Raw genomic sequence first — 24,136 nt, forward strand, 5'->3', positions numbered from 1 at the left:
GTTCATCACCAATGGGCAATAATTTCATCAATCATGCCAGTGTAATGAAGCCAGCATAAAAAAATCAAAAGGACAGGGCTCAGAGAGTTCCAGTTAGCTGAACATCGGAGGTTCCTGCAAGTGACATGCCCAGAGCGGGTTATGGAAGCTTCACGCCCCTTCCCCATACCTCACCCTTTGCATCTCTTCATCTGTATCCTCTGTAATATCCTTTATAATAAGCCATTAAATATAAGGAAGTATTTCTCTGAGTTCTGTGAGCCACTCTACCACATTAATCGAACCCCACGGGGAAGCTGAGTAAAATTTCAAGTGGAGTAAAATTGCTGATACCGTGGCTATCATGTCAATGTTGTTGGAAGCACAGGTGAAACAGCCTAGGGCTTGTGATAGGCATTGAAAGTGAGGCTCAGTTTTGTGGGACTGTGTCCTTAGCCTGTGTGATCTGATACTGTCTCCAGGTAAATAAAGTCAAAATTGAATTGAATTAGAGGGCACCCAGCTGGTATCCACTGCAGAAGTGATTGCTTGTTTGTTGGCTGGGAGAAATTCCCGCACATGTGGTGTCAAAAGTGTGTTGTGAGTATAGTGGGAGAGACAACAGTTTATATTTTTCTCCACAGAAACAGCTCATTCGACTTGGTCACACAAAGTAGAGAAGAGATTGTGTCCATGGGAGAGGAGGTCCAAACTGAGAGAAAGTTGGGGTAGGAGCACCCCTGATTTCTTTCTCTCTCTGACTCCCGGTAAAAGGTACTGAAAAGATGACTGCTAAGTAACAATTGCTTTTAATGAAATAACATAATTGTAGGCCCTGTTCTGTTGCTGACTTGGGCACGTCATTTTACTTTTCTAGGGCTCAGTCTTCCAGTTCCTATAATGGAACTGAAAATAATATTTACTTCTAGGATGGTATTAGGATGAAATAAGATAATGCATTAAAATATACTTTAAACCTCTAAAATCCTGTATACATTTACATGGTTTAAAGAAAGGGAATTTGTCTGTATATTTCTGTGTTTAAAATATGCAAAGGTACTAACATTTTTGTGTCTATGGAGCAGTATTCATTTTTTTCACTGTGTAATGGTTATAATTCATTTCATTTCCAGAGACAGGAAACCTAGTAATTTAAGTTAAATAGACAATGTCTTATGATGATGTAGAGCAATTAAGCGAAAGCTCAGAGAAGTATCCGGAACCAGAGACAAGTCTGTCCTCAAGGCCTCCTTTTATCCTCATGCTTCTCTTCGAATCTCTGTCTTACTTCTCTTTCACTTTTTTTTTCCCCACATTTCTTTCCTTTCCTTCTCTGGTCCGCATGATGAAAAATAAAGCTAATCCAGTGGTTTCCAATTTTATATTTTATATCTTACAATCCACAATATATGCACTTCAATTTTAAAGCTGAATTGAATAAAAATTTGATGACCAAATTTGGAACAAGCACCTACTCCTAAACAAATCAACTCTGGGATCAAGTAACATTGCTGATACCATGACCATCATGTCAATATTGTCAGAGAATGGGTCATTCCCAGAAGAAGAGGGACCCTGCTACTGTGTTGACAAAATAATAGGAACTCACTAAATATTTAAATTTTTTGTGCACCGAAATGGTTAAATTTGGTGGCATAAATATGTGTTTATTCCCTGGGACTCAATATACTTAAAAAATTTACTACCAGCTAAATTTAATTACAATGTGAGTCCTTGAAACAATGTACAAATCCAGTTTAAAAAAATCATTGTTAAATTAAGATTTAATTCATATGACATAAAATTGGCCCTTTTAAAGTGAACACTTCAGTGACATTTAGTACACTCACAATGCTGTGTAACCATAACCTCTATCTAATTCCAAAACATTTTCATCACTCCAAAATAAAACCTTGTACCCATTACCAAGTTAATTGCCATTTCTTCCTACTTTCTGTTTTTATGGATTTATCTACTGTGGATATTTTATTTAAATAGAATCATACAATATAGGACCTCGTGTCTGACTTTTTAAATTTACCATTATATTTTCAAGATTCACCCATTTTGTAGCATGTATAAATAGTTTATGACTTTTTCCATGAATGAATAATATTTCATTGTGTGTGTGTGTGTATGTGTGTGTGTGTGTGTGTGTTGTTTCTTTATTCCATTCATTGATGGACATTTGGGTTGATTCCAACTTTTGGCTATTGTAAATAATGCTGCTATAAATATGCATGTGCAAGTATTTTTTGAGTATCTGTTTTCAATTTTTTGGCTATATACCTAGAAATGAAATTGTTAGAACACATGGTAATTCTATCTTTCCCTTTTTGAGAAACCAGTAAAGTGTTTTACAGAGTGGCTGAATGATTTTACATTCCAAGCAGCAATGTATGAAAGTTCTAATCTCTCCACATCCTTGCTAACACTTGTTGATGTTTGTGTTTCTGTTTATAGACACTTTAGTGGGTGTGAAGTATTACTGCATTGTGGTTTGGGTTTGCATTTCCATAGTAACTAATGATGTTGAGAATATTTTCATGTGATTCCTGGCCATTTGTGTATCTTTTTTCGAGAAACGTATATTTAAGTTCTTTGCCTATTTTTTAATTGGCTATCTTTTTATTCTTGTGTTTTAAGAGTTCTTTATATATTCTGTATAGTAGACCCTGATGAGATATAAGATTTGCAAATATTTTTCCACATTCTGTAGGTTATTTTCACATTCAGATAATGTTCTTTGATGCAGAAAAGTTTTTAATTTTGAAGTCCACTTTATTAATTTTTTTCTTTTGCTATTCATGTTTTTGGTGTGGTATCTAAAGAATCATCATCAAATCTAAGCTGATGTAGAATTAACCTATGTTTTCTTCTAAGAGTTTTATAGTTTTAGTTCATATATTCAGGTTGTTGACACGTTTTACCTTAATTTCTGTATATGGTGTGAGATGAGTCCAATTTCATTCCCTTGCAGTTGTCATAGTATCATTTGTTAAAAAGTCTATTCTTTCTCCATTGAATGATCTAGAAACAATTGTCAAAAATCAATTGGCCATAGATATATGGGTTTATATCAGGAGTCTCATTTCTATTCCATTAGTCAATATATCTACTCTTATGCCAGTTACACACTGTTTTGATTGCTATATATTTTTAGTATTTTTGAAATCAGAAAGCATGTGTCTTCCAACTTTGTTCTTATTGTTCAAGATTGTTTTGATTATTTGGGATGTTTCACAATTAAATAAATTTGAGAATCAACTTTTCCATTTTACAAAAAAATGTTCTTAGAATAGCAATAGAGATTGCACCGAATGTGCAAATAACTTTTGGTCGTATTGCCATCTTAACAATATTAAGTCTTTCCATCCATAAACATGGAATGTCTTTTCATTTATTTAGGACTTCTTTAATTTCTTTCAGTAATACTTTATAGTTTCTGGTGTACAAATCTTTCACTTCATTAGTTAAATTTATTTTATTTTTGGATGATATTAAAAGTGGAATTTTTAAAACATATATTTTTATTGGATTGTTCATTGCTGGGTTTTAGAAACAGAACTGATTTTGTGTTGATCAACTTTGCTAGATTTTTTTGTTGGCTCTAATTGTGTGTGTGTGTGTGTGTGTGTGTGTGTGTAGACTTTGAGATTTTATATATGTTACTTTATCATGTCATCTTGAAATAGAGATAATTTTACTTTTCTATTTCCAATTTGGACAGCTTTTATTTATTTTTCTTGCCCAATTGTCCTGGCTAGAATTTTCAGTAAAATGCAGAATTGCAGTGATGAAAGTGGTCATCCTTGTTTTGGACCTACTGTTAGAAAGTTTTCAGGTTTTCACTATTAAGCATGATGTTAGCTGTGACTTGACTTTTTCATAAGTACCCTTCTTCATGTTGAGAAAATTTTCTAAGTGATTTTTTGTTATCATGAAAGGATGTTGGATTTTACAAAATGTGTTTTCTGTGTCAAGTTAGGTGATCTTATACATTTTTTTCTTTGTTCTATTAATGTGGTGTATTACATTGATTAATTTTTTTTATATTGAAAAACTCTTATGTTCCTGGGAGAAATCCCATCTGCTCATGGCATTTAATTATTTTAATATGCTATTATATTTGGCTTGCTAGAATTTTGCTGAGAATTTTTGCATTTATATTCAAAAGATATATTAATCTCTAGTTTTATTTCCTTGTGATATCTTTGTCTGGTTTTGGTATAAGGATAATGCTCGCCTTGTACAATGAATTGAGAAGTGCTTCTTCATCTTCTTCTTATATATTTATTTGCCAGAGTTTGAGAAGGATTGGTGTTAATTCCTTTTTAAATATCTTGTAGAATTCACAAGTGAAGCCATCTGGTCCTAGACTTTTCTCTGTTGGGAGGTTTTTGATCATTTATTCAATTTCTTTACTTGTTATACATCTATTTAGACTTTTTATTTCTTCTTAAACCAGTTTTCATAATTTGCTTCTTTCTAGGAATTTGCCCATTTCACTAGGCTATCTAAATTATTAGTATATGGTTGCCACTGTGTTTTCTTATAATTCTTCTATTTCTTTAAGGATGATAGTAATGTCTCATTTTGGTTTTTGATTTTAGTTATTTCTGTCTTCTCTCTTCTGTTCTCAGTCTACCTAAAGGTTTGTCAATGTTGCTGAAAATTTCAAAGAACCAACTTTTAGGTTTGTGGATTCTGTTGATTTTCTACTTTACTGTGCTTATATTTGCTGTACTCATTATTACTCCTCTCCTTCTAGCTTAAGTTTAGTTTGCTTTTATTTTCTAGGTTTTTGAGGTGTAAAGCTAGGTTTTCGATTTGAGATCCTTCTCCATTAGAACATGCATTTAAAGTTATACATTTCCTTCTGAGCACTGCTTCACTGTATCCCATCGGTACTCGTAGGCTGTGTGTTAATGTCCATTTGTCTTGAAATATTTTGCATTTTCTTTTTTGTTTATTTCTCTTTTTTTCAACTTGTATTTTAAATACAGTTGGCACATATGCAGGTTTGTTGCATAGGAATATTGCATGATGCTGAGGTTTGGAGTATGATACTATGAGCATAGTAGCCGATAGGTAGTTTTTCAATCCATGTTCCTCCTTTTCTCCTTCTAGTAGTCTGCAGTGATTATTATTCTCATATTTATGTCCTTGTGTGATCAATGTTCAGCTCCCACTCAAATGATTTATGCAATGAACCAAGTGGCTATTTAAGAGTGTGTTGTTTAATTTCCATATATTTGTAAAATTTCCAGTTTTCCCTCTATTAGTGATTTCTAGCTGCATTATATTGTGGTTAAAGAAGATACTTGGTAGGATTTGAGTCTTTTAAAATTTCTTGAGACTTACCTTTTGGATCTAATGTATGGTCCACCCTGGAGAAAGTTCCACAGGTACTTGAGAATAATGTGTATTCTGTTATTGTTGTGTGTAGTATTGTATTTGTCTGTTACATCTAGTTGGCTTATAGTGCTTTTCAAGTCTTCTATTTCTTTATTGATCTTCTGTCTAAATGATTTATCATCTATGTAGATGATCTATCATCTATCTAGATAATTTTTTACCTAGATGATATATCTATTATTAGGGTTGGAGTATTATAGAACTGCCTATTGCTTTCTTCAGCTCTTTCAGGTCTTTTCAAACTTGTTTATGATTTTTTTTTTTCAGGAAAGAGACCAGTTCTTTTTTTAACCCAGCCTAGGACAAAGCTGAAAAGAGACCAATTATTTGTGCACCTTGCCCCCGTATTTCTCATTATATCACTTTCAATATATTTAACATTTTTTTTTAATGTGGCAATAGTTTTTGTTTTTGTTTTTAATTTGCCCTTATATTAAGCAAGTAGTTGTTTTTCACTGGTCGAGCTACATAACACAGAATAGCCTTTCCAGCCTTCCAGGTGGATGTATTTCTGCTATTAATTACACTCAGTGCAGTAACATAGTCCCGCTTTTAAGAGAGCCAATTCTTAACTTACAGCTTTTTCTCACCACAAAATTCTTGCTCATGATAAATCAAAAGTAGGCCCTCAGTAAGTTGGTGTTTTAGTCCTAGCTTTAGGTTCTGGTACCACATAAAATAATCATCTTTTAAAAAAATTCCTTCTAAATTCTGAACTTAGGTATTATGGTATAAGCATAGCCTTTCAAGGACACAAGTGAAGACAGTATATTGAACTGGTGTGAGAAGGAACACAACAATGTCTTTTGTCATTAATAATAAAAAATATTCTACCTTTATCAATGAATTCAGTTAAATACAAGATAAACCATGTTTAGTAATGGTACTTTTCTAGGGAGTAGTAATTAAAAATAAGAAAGGTATATACTCTGACCTTGATAAACTCTCACTCTATTGCAAGAAACAGATAAATGACAGAGAAAAACAACACTATGGGATAAACTCTGTAATAAACTCAATATTTAACATGTTGCCATGGAGATAAGGATGCAACAGCAATTCTTCCAAGGGAAAGATAGTTAGAAAGAGATTTAAAGAAGAGGTGATAGTCAGGTTGGGTGATCTCAAGTCAGACAAGGAAGGAAAGGGAATTTAGGCAGATAAATCAGGCTGCAAGAAGATATAAAATTGGGAAAATTCTCAGTGTTCTTTAGGTGCAATAGGCAGAATAAAGACCACTGTCCCTCAAAGACACTCATGATCTATTCCACAAAGCTTCTGAATATGTTACCTTATATGACAAAAGGACGGACAGATATAATTATGATAAAAATCTTAAAATGATAAGATTATCCTGGATTGTTTGTGGACTCCATGTATTTACAAGCATCCTTATAAAATAAGAAAAAAACAACAAGACAGGATCAGAATTGGAGAAAGATTTAAAAAATGCCATGCTGCTATCTTTGAAGAGGGGGAGATGGGGCCATCAGCCAAAGAATTCAGACAGCCTACAGAGTGTACAAAAGGAAATTATACATATTCTCTTAGGGCCTCAAAAAGGAACCCAGCTCTACCTGCACCTTGGTGTTTTCAGTCCAGTGAGACTCATGTTGGACTTCTGACCTGCAGCATAATAAAATAATTATTGTATGTTGTTTTAAGTCACTAAGTGTGTGGCAATTTGCTATAGCAGCATTAGGAAACCAATAGAGTGGGAATAAGAGGATGGTTGCAATGTAGAATGTGCACGTGTGTGTTTATGTGTTGGAGTGTAGAGGAAAGGAAGGTGACAAATGATGGCAGGGCAAAGGAAGACTGGAATCTTTTGCAAAGGAATTTGATAATATGTATGGAATTAAGCAGTCTGAAATTTTATCCTTAAAGAAAGTGATCCTGAGAGTATGATCCCATGTATAGAAGCTGCCATTTCATTGGCTTATTGGTCTAGTTTTGCCTGAGTTTCATATTTGGAAACTATAAATCTTATCTTTCTACCTAGATTAAACTCCAGGTACAAATCTTGGGTTGTGTTTTCACTTTGGCATTCACTATTATTTCAACACACACACACACATCCCTCATTATAGTTTCCTGAATACCATTATTTTAGGGCTTATTGAGCATTTTAGGGATGATAAGTGGTAATCTGTTATAAGAAGAAAGCCACAATCTTTCATAAATGCTGTAAAACAAAAAGTATGATTCTGTGAGAGAGATTAATGAGGAGCTCTTCATTAGATTCACTAGATAAAGGTTTCTTTGAGGTCTCTTTGCCTCTCTTCCACCTCTAGCTTCCTGTGTCACTCACATCCTCTGTTTTTATTTCCTCCTTCATCACTTTGGTTGGAGCAAGTGGTCCGAACTATGACAGAGGGGTCAAAAAGGTGCATTAACATTGTGTCTTTATCTTCTTAACCCTAATCCAGCTCATGTATGCATAATTCCGTTGTAAAACAGAAGCCTGGGTATATGCATGACTAAATTCACCAATCATGTTAGTTGTTAAAGAAACTCTCAAAATAGGAAACAGATCACCAAAAATTAGGCCTGGGAGAAGGAAAATACGCGGTACTAGAAGTTCTTGGAAACATAAAAAAGAGGCTTTTTGGATGTCAGCAGGATTTCTCTGGACTTGGAATCATCCCTCTGCTGTGTATAACATTGCAAAATGCAGTAAGAGTTTCACAATCACCGTGTGGTTTGCTGTGAAGTCACTGGCGGCCTCTACTCCCGAAATCACTTCCCAGTGAACACTTTGATCCTCTGTGATATCAGTCTCTTGAGCCACTAATTGCTTCCAAGTGAGTTTTGGCTTGCCAAGAGTCTGGGTGGTGTCTCCCATCTGATACAATTCTTTGCACTTACATATTTGTTTGCTTCCAAATTCCTCTGAACAGTTTATGAACAGAAATCCTCCCAACACACCCGAGCTGAAAGACATGCAATTGTCTTGAAAACAGAGTATCACGGTTCTTTCTTGCTACAGCAGCCAACTCCTGGGGAGATAACACTAAAGACACAAGTTCCTAAAACTTAGTTTTTCATCTCAAGAGAAATAAATACTTCTATAAGTTTCAAGGTAATTGTATTAGAAAAAATGTGAGAGATGTAAAAATCACTGGAGGAAGGCGGTTATATATAAGCCCCAAAACTTTCAATGCTCTAGAGACTTGGAATTCATTCTTTCACTATCACTGTCTTTCTTCCTCATGCCTACCTGCAACCAATGATTCTGTTAATTATGCCTCCTGAATTCTGAGTTCTCCAATATGCTGTGTTTCTTCTTCCTGCCCTTCTTTCTTCCATATCCCTCCTCTAGGATACACTCACTTTTGATCTCCCCTAGAATTGTGAATAGTTTCTCAATTTCTAAACCTTCTTCTATTCATAATTTCAAGTGTCACATTTGTATCTGTTAAATGAGCATACTAATGCTTATTTCTGATGGTGGCTGTAAAGATTACATAAAACAAACTTCAGTGTATCTGTGAAATCCCCTAAAGTATATCCTGGCATATATAGACTTAGCTCAGTAAATGTTTTCTTCCTTCCTAGTTCCTGAGGATCATCTTCTCAAACTCAGCCTGAGTTGCCTTTCCAAGACAGAAATTTGACTATCTCACTACACTTAAAAAATATCGACGGCTTATTGTTGCTCAAGTGATGAAGTTCAAACTGGCATGGCAGGGTCTTTACAAACTGACTCCAGTCTATCTTGCTGTTCCTCTCTGTGCTGACTCTCCATTTGACATCCCATTGTAATCACCGCAAGTTATTTATAAACGTCAAACTTGCTCATTTATCTGCAGCATTTGCACATGCTGTTCCCTCTGTCTCTAATGAGGGAAATGTCTCATTGCCTTATTTAATGAATTTCCTCTATTTCATCACTGGTTTGCCATCTCATCCTTCTGTCTATCTTCATAACTTCTTCACTTAGCAAATTCATTCATCCTTTAGATCTTCAGGTTTATCTCTCCTCCTATGTCTTCTCAAAAGTCTTAAGCCCTGCCAATTGCCCATTATGTTTGCAGTGCTTATTACTGCTGTGATACTTAGCACATTGAGTTATCCTTACTGGTTTGCATTCTGATTTTTCAACCAGACTGAGAGCTCCTGGTGCACCAGGAACTGTTTTGTTCAACCTTGTTTTATTATAATTTTGATCAGAAAAAAAAATTGATGACTGGGTCGGACCACTGTGTGTGTGGAGTTTACACATTCTCCCATTGTCTACATGGGCTTTCCCTGGATATTCTGGTTTCTTGTCACATCCCGAAGTTGTGCCATCAGGTTAATCGGCATGTGTACACGGTCCCAGTCTGAGTGAATATGGGTGTGTGTGTGAGGATGCCCTGAGGTGGATTAACATTCTAGCCAGGGATGGCTCCCTCCTTGCACACTTAGCTGCCAGGAATAGGTTCCAGCTACCCACATGACCCTGAACTGGAATAGTGGGTTAGAAAATAAATGAATGAATACAAATTATTGTAAGATAAAAATTCATAAGGTATATAATGGTCATACAAATGCACAACAATAAACAACGAGGGACAAAAAGCACTCAGAGGACTGTCAGAATTACTGTTTTGGAATTTTGTGGTGGTAGGAGGGAATCCTTAAAAATTTTGTTTTGCAAACATTTATTCCTTGACTTGACCAACCTCCACTAAAACCACTGTTACTCGCTGATTCACCAAAAATGAGGTAAATAATTATCTTTCTCGTTTTTGTTAATCTGTTACAAATGTATGTGTATGTGTAGTTCACATTTATTTCAATGTTTAATATCAAAAGTGTTTTTGGCCTTTATTTAGAAGCTTGGTTATATTTTTGTGATCAGAGATACATCATTGGAACTTAGCTCTTGTTTGTATCAATTAGCCTACAGTAAATTGGTTTCATTATACATTGTTTTGCTAAAAGTTGCAGTTATTAAGAACCTATTAAAGACATTAAGTGAGGACTTACTGTACACATCTTTATTTTATACTACACTTGTTCATTCATTCATTCATCCAATATAGATTGAGTATCTGTCATCTATCAAAAAATATGCTAGGCTCTGTGGAAGATGCATAGATAAATAAAAATGGATCCTGCTGTCAGGAAATTTACAGTATAGTTGGGAACACAGTGAATATTTCATATATCTAGAACAGAAGATGAAAGTGTCAAACAACTTTCAGAAAGCGAAACATAAAGCTCTCCAACTGTTAAAAGAGACACATTGAGTGATCCTTATCAACCAGCAAGGGGTCCTGAGTCCCAGCACAGTTTCCATTCAATCTATTATTGTGCCAGAAACTGATATTCTACTGGCTTAGAGGATGTCAGCCTATACATGGGATATCTTGGCAATAATCTACAGGAAAGTGACAGGAGAGGTTTGTTTCAATCCTAGAGAAAGGACGGTATCTTATTCATCTTGTTTACCTTTGGGGCTCAGTAAGGTCTGGACCATTGTGAATACTTAAATGTGTCTTTGTTGAAATGGCTTAAATTGTTTATTTAATGAGATCAATGTGTAGTTCTAATGCAAATAATTTAAAGAGTTAACTTGCTTTGAATTAGTGACATTGTCAAATTTTAAAAGCACAGTCTTAATGCTCCAGTCTTCATTTGTTCTTTATTGTAATTATTTTCGTTCATTCATTTAATTATGTATGTATTTGTTTATGCAGTCAGACAATACTCATTAAATTAGCTCTTTTTACTCTCTTTCTTTAATTGCCCTCTCTTTCTCATGGATTCATTTTTATTCCCAAATGAATTTTAAGCTCTCTTAGGGCAGGGACCTAGCCTCCCTCTTACATTGAGCTAAGTAAATATTCAATAGTAAAAATTTACTTGATAATTTCTGCTCTCCTCTTAACTGTGACAAGCAGCTCATGCCACAAACATGTATTAAAATGAATTCTTACTTATAACAATTAGAATTGATCAGATGGACTCATTTCTGTTTCATCTCCATGGAAACTTTTATTTTGCCTGGCTGTGGATGAGGGAGGTGCATAGTGGGGGATGACCTAACCTTGGAACGACTCTCATTTCAGGTTGGAGCATTTACTCAGCAGCTCTGGCATATGTGAGGTTCCCAGCACAGGGAACTTTAGAAAATTCATAAATGCAGGTCTTGAGACGCCAGAAGATTAAACAAATGCCAGCTTCACAAGGCCATGCTTTTCCAGCAGAAGAGAGATACAATGTAAACAAAAAACTTGTAGGTAAAAATAAAATTTTGGTATAGAAAGAGGACACAAAAGAAGGATTTAAGACTGACAGAATGGGAGGAGGAGAAAAAACAACAATTCAACATACCAACCAAGCAAAAAGACTGCAGAGAAAGCAGTGAGTCCTTTGCTTCCTGAGTCAAGGGGGCCAGTGACAGAGCATTCAATCCAATCTAACAAATATTTATTAATGGTGCAGTGGAACTAGAGAAAGTGGGTGGGACAGGAAGGTGGATTTGGGAGTGGGTTTTGACTGTGGGAATGGGAGATTGGGGAAAGAAATATTAATTATTTACATTGTGCCAATTTTTGTATATATTTAATGCTAGTGAGTACTTACAGCAAAACTTTGAGACAGGCAATGTTATCTTTCATTTAGTAGGTAAGAAAGCCAAGACTTGGGAGTCAGGTAACTTCTCCAATCACATCTACACTGTTAGAACCTATTTCCAAATTTATGTGCATCTGATTCCAAAAATCTATATCCTACTCCCTACATTGTTTTATCCCTATGCCTCACTCACAGCAGTGTGATGGAGTCTGAGGATGGGAATATAAAAAAGGAAGCAAAGTAGGCCTTATATTTTAAAGTGTTCTGAACTAATAAGGGAAGAAAGGCATGTAGACAATGAGCCATATCATGTGATAGAATACAATATGGGCTTGGCTATATATAAACAATGTACTGAGGATGACAGATAAAAGAACATTTCATTGATATTTCTGTAAGGGATAGTATGTACTCTCTAGTACTTACTAGATATGATGTTATTGGACCTGAATGCAAAGATATTGAATCAAGTTTAATAGGTTAAGAATTAAGGGACAACCATCATACACAAAGAAGGGGAAGGGATTATAATGCATAGACAGGAATAAAGTTGAAAAAAATGCTTGCAGTTAGATCATGGAAACTCTTGAATACAACCACAGGCGGTTTGAACTCAGTACTTTGCACAATGGAGGTCAACAGGAGATATTAATATTTGGAGAAGGAAGAGAAGTAGTCTGTTGTATTGATATCGAGGGAAAAGCATTATTTAAAAAATAACCATAGCTTACTTTGAGTAGGTGCTATAGAGTTTGGGGAATTATACAAAAATCTTTTCCTTCAAATTCCCATATTTTCTCTTAGCTAGATGGCCTGGAATTTTCTTCCTTTGTATTCAAAATTTGTACGAAGTAATCTAAGAATACAAACTAGAAGTTTTATTAACGCATCTTCTCATTCATCACAAACTCAGAAGAAATGTCATAAACCTCCACATCTTCTCTACCTACCTACGAAGAGCAATATTTTAATAATGAGTAGTATGGAAAAAGGTGGAGAAGGGGGCCTAGCTACAATGGCGTAGGTTCAGAATCATGACTGTGGTCTTTAGAAACCCTAAAAGGAATAAAGGTAGGCATCCCAGTCCTAGAGAAACTGGAATATCAGGCAGGTAGTTAGGTATGAGACATTTACGAAATTCATACCTTGGATCCACAGTCTAGAACTTAGGGAAAAATTTGGAATAGGATCCAGAGCTTGACTTCCCTGGTAATGGGTGGCCAGGCCATGAGATTATTTTTCTTCTTACAGGGAAAAACTGGTTACAAAGATGAAATGAGGTTAAGCCTGCTAGCAAAGCAGAATAGTTCCAGTTTTAGAGTCAGATAGCCAAGGGATCAGAAAATGTGGCTAATTTGTGCAATACAAAGAGACATCAAAGGTTGTATTTGGGGAAGTCAAAGGTCTATTGGAGTACTTAAATTTGAGAAAAGGCAATGAGTATCAGTTTTTCTAACAGGAATTTCTAATTAAACAACAACAACAACAAAACGATATTATGTTGTAAAGTAAGAGGTCAAGCAAAGCTCTCAGTAGCAAATAGATGCAGCCTTGATTACTGTCTTTCGCTTTGACTTGATGTGTTACGTTGATCTAGACAGAAAAGCTGTCTGAATCCTTATTCATTAATATGTGAAATGGTAACAAAAATGACTACTTCATAAACAGATTATGAGGACTTCAATAAAATAGTTTACCTGAAATGAAGATAAGCTGTCTATCACAAGCAGGCTCTAATACAATACCCACCTGCTAGTGTTTATGTCTTTATGTGATCCTCTTCCCTTGGTTGTGGGCTGGTTTGAGAATTTGCTTTTAATTAATTGATTGTGGTGAAGTGGCAAGATATCACTTCCCTGATTAGGTACATATGATTGTGGCTTCTCTCTTGCTAACAAATTCTTCCTCAATGGTTTGTTGAAGTTAACTATTGCATGAAGAGGCCCATGTGGCAAAGAACCAAGAACAACCTTGTCAACCTGTCAGCAGTCAATGAGGAACTTAGACTCCCAATATAACAGCAAGCAAGGAATGGAATTCTGCCAATAACTAGATGAGTTTAGAAAGCAAATCCTTCCCTGGTTGAGCCTTCTGATGAGACACCAGTCCTAGCTAACACGTTGATTACATCCTGTGGTGGTTAATGTTGTGTCAACTTGGCTAGACTGTGGTTCTCAGTGGATTGGCTAAACATCAGTCCAGATGTTGCTGTGAAGGGTTTTTTTTAAATGTGATTAAGATTTAAGTCAGTAGACTGAATAATTATCAACATTCATATAAATAGACTTTGAGTAAAGTAGATTCTACCCCATAATGTGGGTGGGCTTCATGCAATCAGTTAAAAGGCCGTAAGAGCAAAGACTGAGGTTGACCCCAAAAGAAAGAATTTTCCTTCAAGATAGCTACATAAAATCACTGCTTGAGTTTCTAACCTGTTCCCCTGTGGTATGTGGACTAAGATTGCCACATCAACTCTTGCCAGGACTTCCAGACTGCTAGCCTGCCCTACAGAGTTCAGATTTGCCAGTGCCCAAAATCACACGAGATAATTTCTTAAAATAAATTTATTTCTTTTTCTCTTTAAATATAAAAGACCTTAAAGCAGAAAATCTTGCTAAGTTATGCCTGTATTTCTGATCCACAAAAATAATAAAACAATATATATGGGCTATTTTGCCTCTATATTTGTGGTAATTTGTTATACCGCAGCTGTCCATTGAGAGATTTTAAACAATTTGGTTCACATTACATATCCCTTGACTACTGGGAAGTTCCGTGCCCTGTCTAAGCTTTCTGTAACTTCTTAGTGGTGACATATTTACATTCTGCTACTTACTCTTTGTTCCGAGTTCTGGCCTTTAACAAACTACTCTCATTTTCATCTTGGCTCCTATTGATTTGTGATATTCTGTCTGTTTCAAACTAACTAAATATAAAACACATCCCCTTCCCTGTGTGAATCCCTCTGGGCATAATCTCAGAGTCATTCATACCAGTTATTAGTGTGTCTTTATGGTGCTCTGCCATCTGATTTCCCATTGGCCACTTCTGTCTGTGGGCTCCAAGTTTCCATAAGGTTATTTAGGACTTCTGTCTCCCTTTCTGCTCCTTTCAACATAAATTTCCCTCTCACTTCTCTTGTAGAGTTTTATCTGTTTTGAGTCACCCGGCTAAGGTGGTCAATCAAGGCATTTTTCCAGACAAAGAGTTTCATTCCTAAAGGAGACTTTAATGTAAATAGTTAAAATATTTTATTTGCTTTTCTACATATGTAAAACTCCCAGAAGATTGCTGGAAAGAGAGCAAATACTTGACATGTACAGAGTTCCCTTCTTTTTCCTCCTCTCTCACTTTTAATCTGCTATCTCCCAGATAATTATGATGCTTATAAGGCCAGACCAATGAGGTTAGGAGACTGGTATCGCACAAGGTTTTAGTTTTTTCGACATGAAAAATATTTTCTCAAGTAGAGTTTTCCAAATTGTTTGTGATGAAGGACCAGATTTGCTTTTCCTTTAAAAAAAATTTCAATACATTACAGATGAACACTTCAGTAAAACATAATAAAAATGAATGCCAGACTAAGGAACTCAAGTTTTGTTTTCTCTGAATTTCGAAGCACTACTGAAAAGTTTTTGCTATAAAAGACACATGGTTAGACCTGTGGTTTAGAGGAATCATTCTAGCAGCAGAGTGGGGGACATATTATGTGTCCTGAGGTCCCTATAGGAGTTAGATGATAGAGCAGGATGATGAGAGAAAATAAAGTATATTGGGGGAATTTCAGAAGGTAAAATTGGCAGGATTTCATTCTCATTGAAGAAAGGAAGAAAGATGAAAAGAAAGAAAACCACTGAAAGTAAATGTCAGGATTCTGGGCCATGACCCATGGTCACTGCCCTAGACCAAACTGCCATAAGTCTTTCTTAAATTGCTGCTTGAGCCTCCTAATCAGTCTTCCTGACTTTGCCAATGAATTTTTTTAACTCTAGAAATGAGATTTATTCTAAAATGCAACTCTGATTACATTGCTCTCCTGCTTTAATCCCTCTGTGCTTTCCATTGCCTCCAGGAAAAAGACAAACCCATTTGCATGGGCAACAAGAACTCGTGGTGATGCCTGGTTATTTCTTTAGACTTACTATGCCTCCATTTCCTCATCTAAATATTAAAAATAAATTAAAAGACTAATGCCTGGACTTCCCAAACAACTGAACATTCCCAATAATCTCTGCTGTTTCTTCAAACCCCACTTAAAAGAACAGTTAGGAGATTTCTCTAAAAGGTATACATTCATGAAGTCAAAAAGAGAAGAAACAATTTCAACAATATTTTGCAATGCTGAAACCCAAATAAGAAAATATGAAGAACCTGAAAAGCAAGCTGATTTATACCACAAAACTCTAGAAAGTCTATGAGTTCAAGGGACCTGACAACTCTTAAAGTGGTCTCAGGATGATTGCCTGAAAACTGTGTCAGAAAACTAGTCATCATCCTGGACTATCATCTAACTCCTATAGGCACCTCAGGATACATAATATATCCTGTACTCTGGTGCTAGAATGATTCCTCTAAACCACAGGTCTAATCATGTGTCTTTTATAGCAAAATTGAAATGTAAATAACTGTATCAGAAAGCTGTACCAGACCTTTAGAACTCAGAACTTTAGAACCAGAACTTTAGGACTCTCAAACAACAAGCAACAGTCCCTCTTCTACCTCACATAAGAATGGAGGTTTATTTCTGGAGAGGTTAAACCAGAGGATAGCAGACAAAGGTCATGTTAGAGAACCTAACTGAAAATAGGGAGTTATCCAGAAGTCTAGATACCCTGCAGTGATATTCCTTTCCTTCATGTAGCAGCAACTCAATGGGAGACTGGCCTTAACCATCAAGGAAAGATTAGTGGATTCCTTTATGGGGTCTTTGGCCAACTAAAGAAAAAAAATACATATACATATATACTTATTTTTACGTATTTATTTTTGCATATTTACATATGTATTTTTAAATATTTTTATATTTTTATATATTTTATGTTTTTATATATTTATATTTTACATATTTTACATATGTATTTTTACATACATATTTTTGTATATGTATATGTAAAATTTTTTGTATATGTATATGTAATTTGTACATATACATATGTATATTTTTTGTATATATATATGTATTTTTACATATGTATATGTGTGTGTGTATATTTTTTTTCTTTAGTTGGCCAAAGACCCCATAAAGGAATCCACTTACCTTTCCTTGATAGTTAAGGCCTGTCTCCCATTGAGTTGCTGCTACATGAAGGAAAGGAATATCACTGCAGAGTATATATATATATACACACACACACACACACACACACACATGCATATGCATATATATACAATCAGTTCCATCAACCAACTCTCACCCCCTCCACCCCTGGTAAATTGGTTCAGGTCATCAAACCTCCCTGAGGTGACTATCACTGTGCTCAACTGGTCCCTCTGCCAAACCCTGCTCGCCAGGCTGTAGCCCACAGCAGCCAGAGATCTGTGAAAGTATAAGCCTCACCTTGTCACTGCTTTGTTCAAGATCTTCCCATTGTTTTTTTCTCACCAAAAAATAAAGCCTAAGTCTCTTCAAGGTCCACAAGTCTATTTAGATCTGTTCAGGCTATGTCACTCCCTCCACTCAAATTCATGGGCTGAACTGTCCATTGCCCACAAAATAATACACTTCTCTACAGCACTGTGAGAAATAAATACATATACACACAAATATACACATACACATATGCACACATATGTATATATACACACACATACATACACACACATACATATATATATATACACACACATAAACGTGGGATTCTCTCGACACAATGAACAATCCAAGTCACCCTAGACGGAAAGCAATCAGTTGACAAGACGTGTCCATACACAGTGAGTTCCAATCAGCCTTTAATATTTGATTATATGCTTCATTTTTATATGTGAACAAATAGCTAAGGATCACTTGAGAAAATACCTCCATATGATAAACAGAGATGAAAACAAGCAAACAGAAAAAAAGAGAAGGTAGAAGAGCCAAATGAGAAGGAGGAAGGAGGAGAAAAAGAAGAGGAAAAACAAACAAGCAAGAAAGAAATAGAAAAGGAAAGAGAAAATAAAAGAAGCAGAAAAAATTTTGAAGATAGGTTAATGTTCTCACAGATGAAATAACAACGGAAAACTCTACAAAAGGGAACTTTCAGAGAATTAAAATGAGTTCTTGAAAACTAAACGTATAATGGTCAAATGAAAAATGAATAGGAGATTTGGAAGATAAATGGAAAGAAAACTCCCTCCCAAAAAATACAAAGAGATGGAAGATAATAGAGACATTTTACAAGATAATCCAGAAAGTAGAATAAAGACAAATAGGGAAAAATTGAAGAGTAAGATTAAAAAAAAAAAAAAAACTAAAACATCAATATAAGAGGTAAAGGCCTGAATTCTAAGAGTTTGAGAAAATGAAAAATCAAGGCAGTTATGATTGCCTTCATTACCGTCAGACTTGACTTCACACGATTAACAATTAGAAAACGGAACAAAATTTATAAGAGCTGTTTTTATAGTCCTTTGTACAATATGTAACACAGGACTGTAATCTTTGAATAAAGAGAAACAAATAAGATTAACCCTGTGATACTTCAGGCTTTCTATCTAGCATTGCATTCCAGGCTGCCTACAAGAATCTGGCTGTGTTGGTTTGCCAGGGCTATTGTAACAAAATACCACAGACTGGGTGGCTTAAATAACAAAAACCTATTTTTTCACAGTTCTGGAGTTTGGAAGTCCAGGATCAGGTTCGGTTTCTTCTGAGCCTTCTCTGCTTGGCTTGTAAATGCCCACTCTCTCACTGTATTCTCATCTGGTCTTTTTTCCATGCATGTGCATTCCTGGAATCTCCTGTATAACCAAACTTCTTCTTATAAGGACACCAGCCCAATTGGATAAGGGCCAGTTGGTCTTCGAGGTTTATTGGCCTCAATTGGCCTCATTTTAACTTAATTACCTTTTTTTTTTTTTCTTCGAGAAGGAGTTTCACTCTTGTCACCCAGGCTGGAGTATAATGGCGTGATGTTCGCTCACTGCAACCTTTGCCTCCCAGATTCAAGTGATTCTCCTGCCTCAGCCTCCTGAGTAGCTGGGATTACAGGTACCTGCCACCACGCCTGGCTTTTTTTTTTTTTTTTTTTTTTTTAGTAGAGATGAGGTTTCACCATGTTGGCCAGGCTGGTCTCAAACTCCTGATCTCAGGTGATCTGCCCACCTTGGCCTTCCAAAGTGCTGAGATTACAGGCATGAGCCACCATCCCTGGCCAACTTAATTACCTATTAAAGGCCCTACCTTCAAATCCAGTTAGATTCTGATGTACTGGGGATTAGGGCTTTAATATATAAATTTACAGGAAACACAATTCATTCCATAACAAAGGCCAAATCTAATACAAGCTCGACAATCTTACTAAGTTGAAGAGGCAAAGATAAAAGTTCAAGACATTGAGTCCTACAGCTTTTGTGGGACAGAGTACCCAGAAAGAGGATATATATAAAGCAAAAGATATCCTTAAATCTGGCTAGGTATCCCCTTCCTGCCCAGGTGTGGAGCAAGTCTATAAGTCTAGTCTAAAATCAGTTACTCAAAGAAGAAAGTAACTACTAAAAAGCTGTACAATAAACAATTACCAGAGCTGACAAAGGTTACAAAGTGTTGGACTTCTAAACAGGACCATCAATAGGGAACTCAAAAAGGCCATATCATAGTAGTAGTACAAAACTAATTCTGTAGTAAAGGAAACCCTAGATCTATCTAAAGAAAATTTAAAAATAAGCTTCAAAATGGCCAAAACTATATGCAAAGAACAAAAATGTTTGACAAAATGAAACTCAACATTTGTTAAAAATAGTCAACAAAATCATACACTACACAATGTAATATTCAATGTGTTAAACATCTAGTCTAAAATTACTAGACATGTAAAGAAGTGGTAAAATGTAATTCATTATCAGGAAAACAATTAACAAAAACAAACTGTTTTATTAATGAAATGACAGCACTGTTGGAATTAACTGGCAAATAAGAGCTTTATAACTTTATGTTCAATAATTTCAAGGAAAGCATGGACAAGATGATGAGTGAAATGAAAGTCATAAAAAAGAACCCAACAGAACATCTAGAAATAAAAATGAAATATTGGAAATTAAAAAGAATATATATTTGATGGACCTAGCAAATTAAACACTACAGGATTAAGTAAAAGTAAATGCATTGGCATAACAACTAGATGGTATCCAAAATGAAGCACAGAGAAAAAAATAGTTTTAAGAAAAATGACTTCAGGAATCTGTAACAAATTATTATGCTGTCTAACATACAGGTAATTGGAATATCAAAGATAAAAGGAAGAGAAGTTGCAGGAAAAGTGTTTAAAAATATACTGGCCCAAACTTTAAAAAATATATAATGAAGTGTATAAACACATAGATCAAAGAAACTCAACATTCACCAAGAAGGATAATTGAAAGAAAACAAAGTCAAAGTCTATCATTATCAAATTGCTAAAGAAAGAAATCATGAGAATCTTAAAAGTAGCGAGAGTAGAAAACATACATTGTATATGAGACAAAGTTAAGACTAATTGCTGAATTCTCATCAGAATAAATCCAAACCAGAAGACAACGGAATCACATTAATGTTTGAAAAAAAAATAAAGTATCATCAAGATACTATTTCATTTTATGTGAAAATATTCTTCATAAGTGAAAATTAAAACGTGACATTTTTCAGGCAAACAAAAAACAGAAAATTTATCATCAGCAAAACTGTACTACCAAAAAATATTAAAGAAATTATTCAAGTTGAAAGGATATAATACCACATGTAAGTCTGGATCTACTCAAGGAAACGAAGGATACTAGAAATAGCAAACATGAGGATAAATATTTTTTTTAAAAATGGTTTTTTTAATGTTTTATATTATAGTTGTAAAAATATATAACAATAGCATAAATGATATGATGGAGAAATGGAAATGTATTGTGTAATATTCTTATATTTCTTGAAATGGCAAATAGCCTTTGAAGATAGTAAAGATCAATTATAACAAGTTAGAGATACATATTGTAAAGCCCAGAGCAACCACTAGAACTTAAAGAGAGATATAGCTAGTAAATCAATAGAGGACAAGAAATATTAAATATTACTCAACACAAATAAGGCAGCAAAAGAGAAAAAACAAGAAAACTACAGATAAAACAAATATAAATACTAATGTAATAGCTTTAAATCCAATCATACTGATAGATATATTACATGCCAATGATCTAAAGAAAGACTCCAACTAAATGCAAAGGCACAACCCAATCATATTCTGTCAACAAGAAACACTCTTTAAATACAAAAGCATAGATAAGTTAAAAATGATGAAAAACTTATTCAATGAAAACACTAGTCATAAGGAATACTAAATGGTTATGTTATTTTCTTATAAATTAGACTGTAGATCAAATAATATTACTTGTAATTCATTTAGATAATGACATTTTATAAAGATAAAATAGTTTATCAAGGCACATTCTTAAGTATGTGTGCACTTAGAACAGTGGTTCAAAATTTTTAAAGCAAAAACTGACCAAACTGAAAAAAGACATATCCAAAATTGTGGTTACAGACTTGAATTCTTTTCTTGATAGGGATAGAAAAGTAGAAAGGAAATGAGGACAGATGTAGAAGATGTGGGCAATGTTATTATGTAGAAGATGTGGACAATGTTATTAACCAACCTGACATAACTGATATTTTTATAGCTCTTCAAGTGTCCATTAACATTCACTAACATTCACCAAGATAGGTCATGTGTTGGGTCATAAAACTGGAATGAATTAATTTAAAGAAGTCAAAAATATACAGAGTATCACTTCTAGCCACAATAGTATAAAATTAAAAATATGAGAAAAATATATACACACTTTAGAAGACCCCAAATATTTGGAAATTCTAAAAAAACCTAAATTAGTAATAATCCTAAATTAGTTCATAACATTAAATGTTTTTGGTAGAAAACAAAGATAGATTTAAAGTCAATAATCTAACCTTTCACATTAAGAAGCTATAAAAAAGGAAATTCAACCCCAAATAAGTAGAAGCTAAATAATAATTATAAAATCAATGAAATACAAAATGTTAAACAATAGAGAATATAAATAAAACCAAAATCTGTCTTTTTAAAAAGATTGGTAGTTGGTATACTTCTTAGAAAACTAAAAAGAGAGGGAGAGGACAAATACTAATATTCAGAGTGAAATGCAGATGAATTAACTTGGTACTTCTAAAATAAACCCCAGTTGGTCATGATGTATTATTTTTATATTTTGTTAGATTTAATTTGTTAATACCTTGTGAAGGATTTTACTATGAAAATCAAATGTCACCTGATGAATATTATGAACAATTCTATGTCAATAAATCTAACAATACAGATAAAATGCACATACTACCTAAGTGATATAAGTTATCAAAATGGATACAGGAAGAATAGAAAATTTTTATATGTTATATCTATTTTTAAAATACAATATTTGAACATGAGCCTTTCCACAAAGTAAACTTCAGTCCTGAGTATTTTCATTTGTCAATTTTATTAAACACTTTAAAAAGAAATTATACCCATCTTACAAAATCTCAGATAACAGGAAGGAAGAGACATATTTTAGTGGAATTTTTAGGCCAACATTACCCTAACACTTAAACTGAAAATAAATATTATATAAGAAAAGATAACTATAAACTAATACTTTTCAAGAAGATATAAAAGAAAATCCTTCACAAGGTATTAACAAATTAAATCTAACAAAATATAGAAATAACACATCATGACCAACTGGGGTTTATTTTAGAAATACCAAGTTAATATGACATTTAAAAGTCAAGCAGTGTAATTCACCATACTAACAGAATAAAATATTAAAATCATACGATTATTTCAAGAAATGAAAAAAAAACTATGAAAAAAATTTCCAGCAAAATGCACCTAAAAAACCCTACATCTATCATTAAATATTGTGGTTTGTGATTTAATGTTTTCTCTGGAAGAAGAGAAATAAGAAAAAATGTCCACTATCACTACTTCTCTTCAATAGCAAATTAGAAGTCCTGACCATTGTAGTAGTGTATGTAAGAAGAAATAAAAGTTACAGAGATTGGGAATAAATAAATAAAATTATCCTTCTTGTGGACAACATTATCACATACATAAAAAAATTCTAAGGAATGTACAAAAAGTTTTGTGAAGTAAGGTTATACAACACAATGTCATTATACAAACATCATTTGCCTATTTACAGTATTGGGAGAACAAAAAGGAAGATATAAATAAATGAAGAAATACATCTTGCTCATGAATTGGAATACTTAATATTATCAAGATGTCTGTTTCTTCTAGGTTGATATACAGATTCAATGTGACCCCAATCCAAACCCCGACAGGCTATCTTTAAATAAGTATTGACATGCTGAGGGTGGAGCAAGATGGCTGAATAGAAGCCTCCACCAATTATTCCCCCTGTAGGAACACCAAATTTTTACACTATCTACACACTAAAAAGCACCTTCATAAAAGCGCAAATCAAGTGAACACTCAGAGTACCTGGTTTTAATTTCATGTCACTGAGAAAGGAACTACAGAGGCTAGGGAAGAAAGTCTTATATCATCAATGCCACTTCTCCCCACTCCCCAGGCAGTGACTATGTGGCATAGGGAGAGAATTGGTGCACTTGAAAGAAGGAGAGCATAGGAACTGGGGAACTCTGCATTGAACTCAGTGCTGCCCTGCTACAGCAGAAAACAAAGCGATGCTGACTCAGCTGGCACCTTTCCACAGAGGAAGCATTTGGACCCCACCTAGACAGAGGTGAAGTGCCCAACCCAGTGGTCAGTATCTGAGTTTCTCAACAAGCCTTGCCACTAGGAGTTAAGTGCTGTGGGGTTCTAAGTGAACTTGAAAGGCAGGGTAGGACACGAGGATTCCAACTCTTGAGAAGTTGTGATGCTGTGCTGGGCTTAGAGCCAGTGGACTGGGGCAGTGCCTGACCTAATGAGACATCAGATAGAGGGACTGAAGAAGTTCCATGCCACCCACC

This window comes from Macaca fascicularis, chromosome 8 (assembly GCF_037993035.2).
Source record: "Macaca fascicularis isolate 582-1 chromosome 8, T2T-MFA8v1.1".
Taxonomy (NCBI): domain Eukaryota; kingdom Metazoa; phylum Chordata; class Mammalia; order Primates; family Cercopithecidae; genus Macaca; species Macaca fascicularis.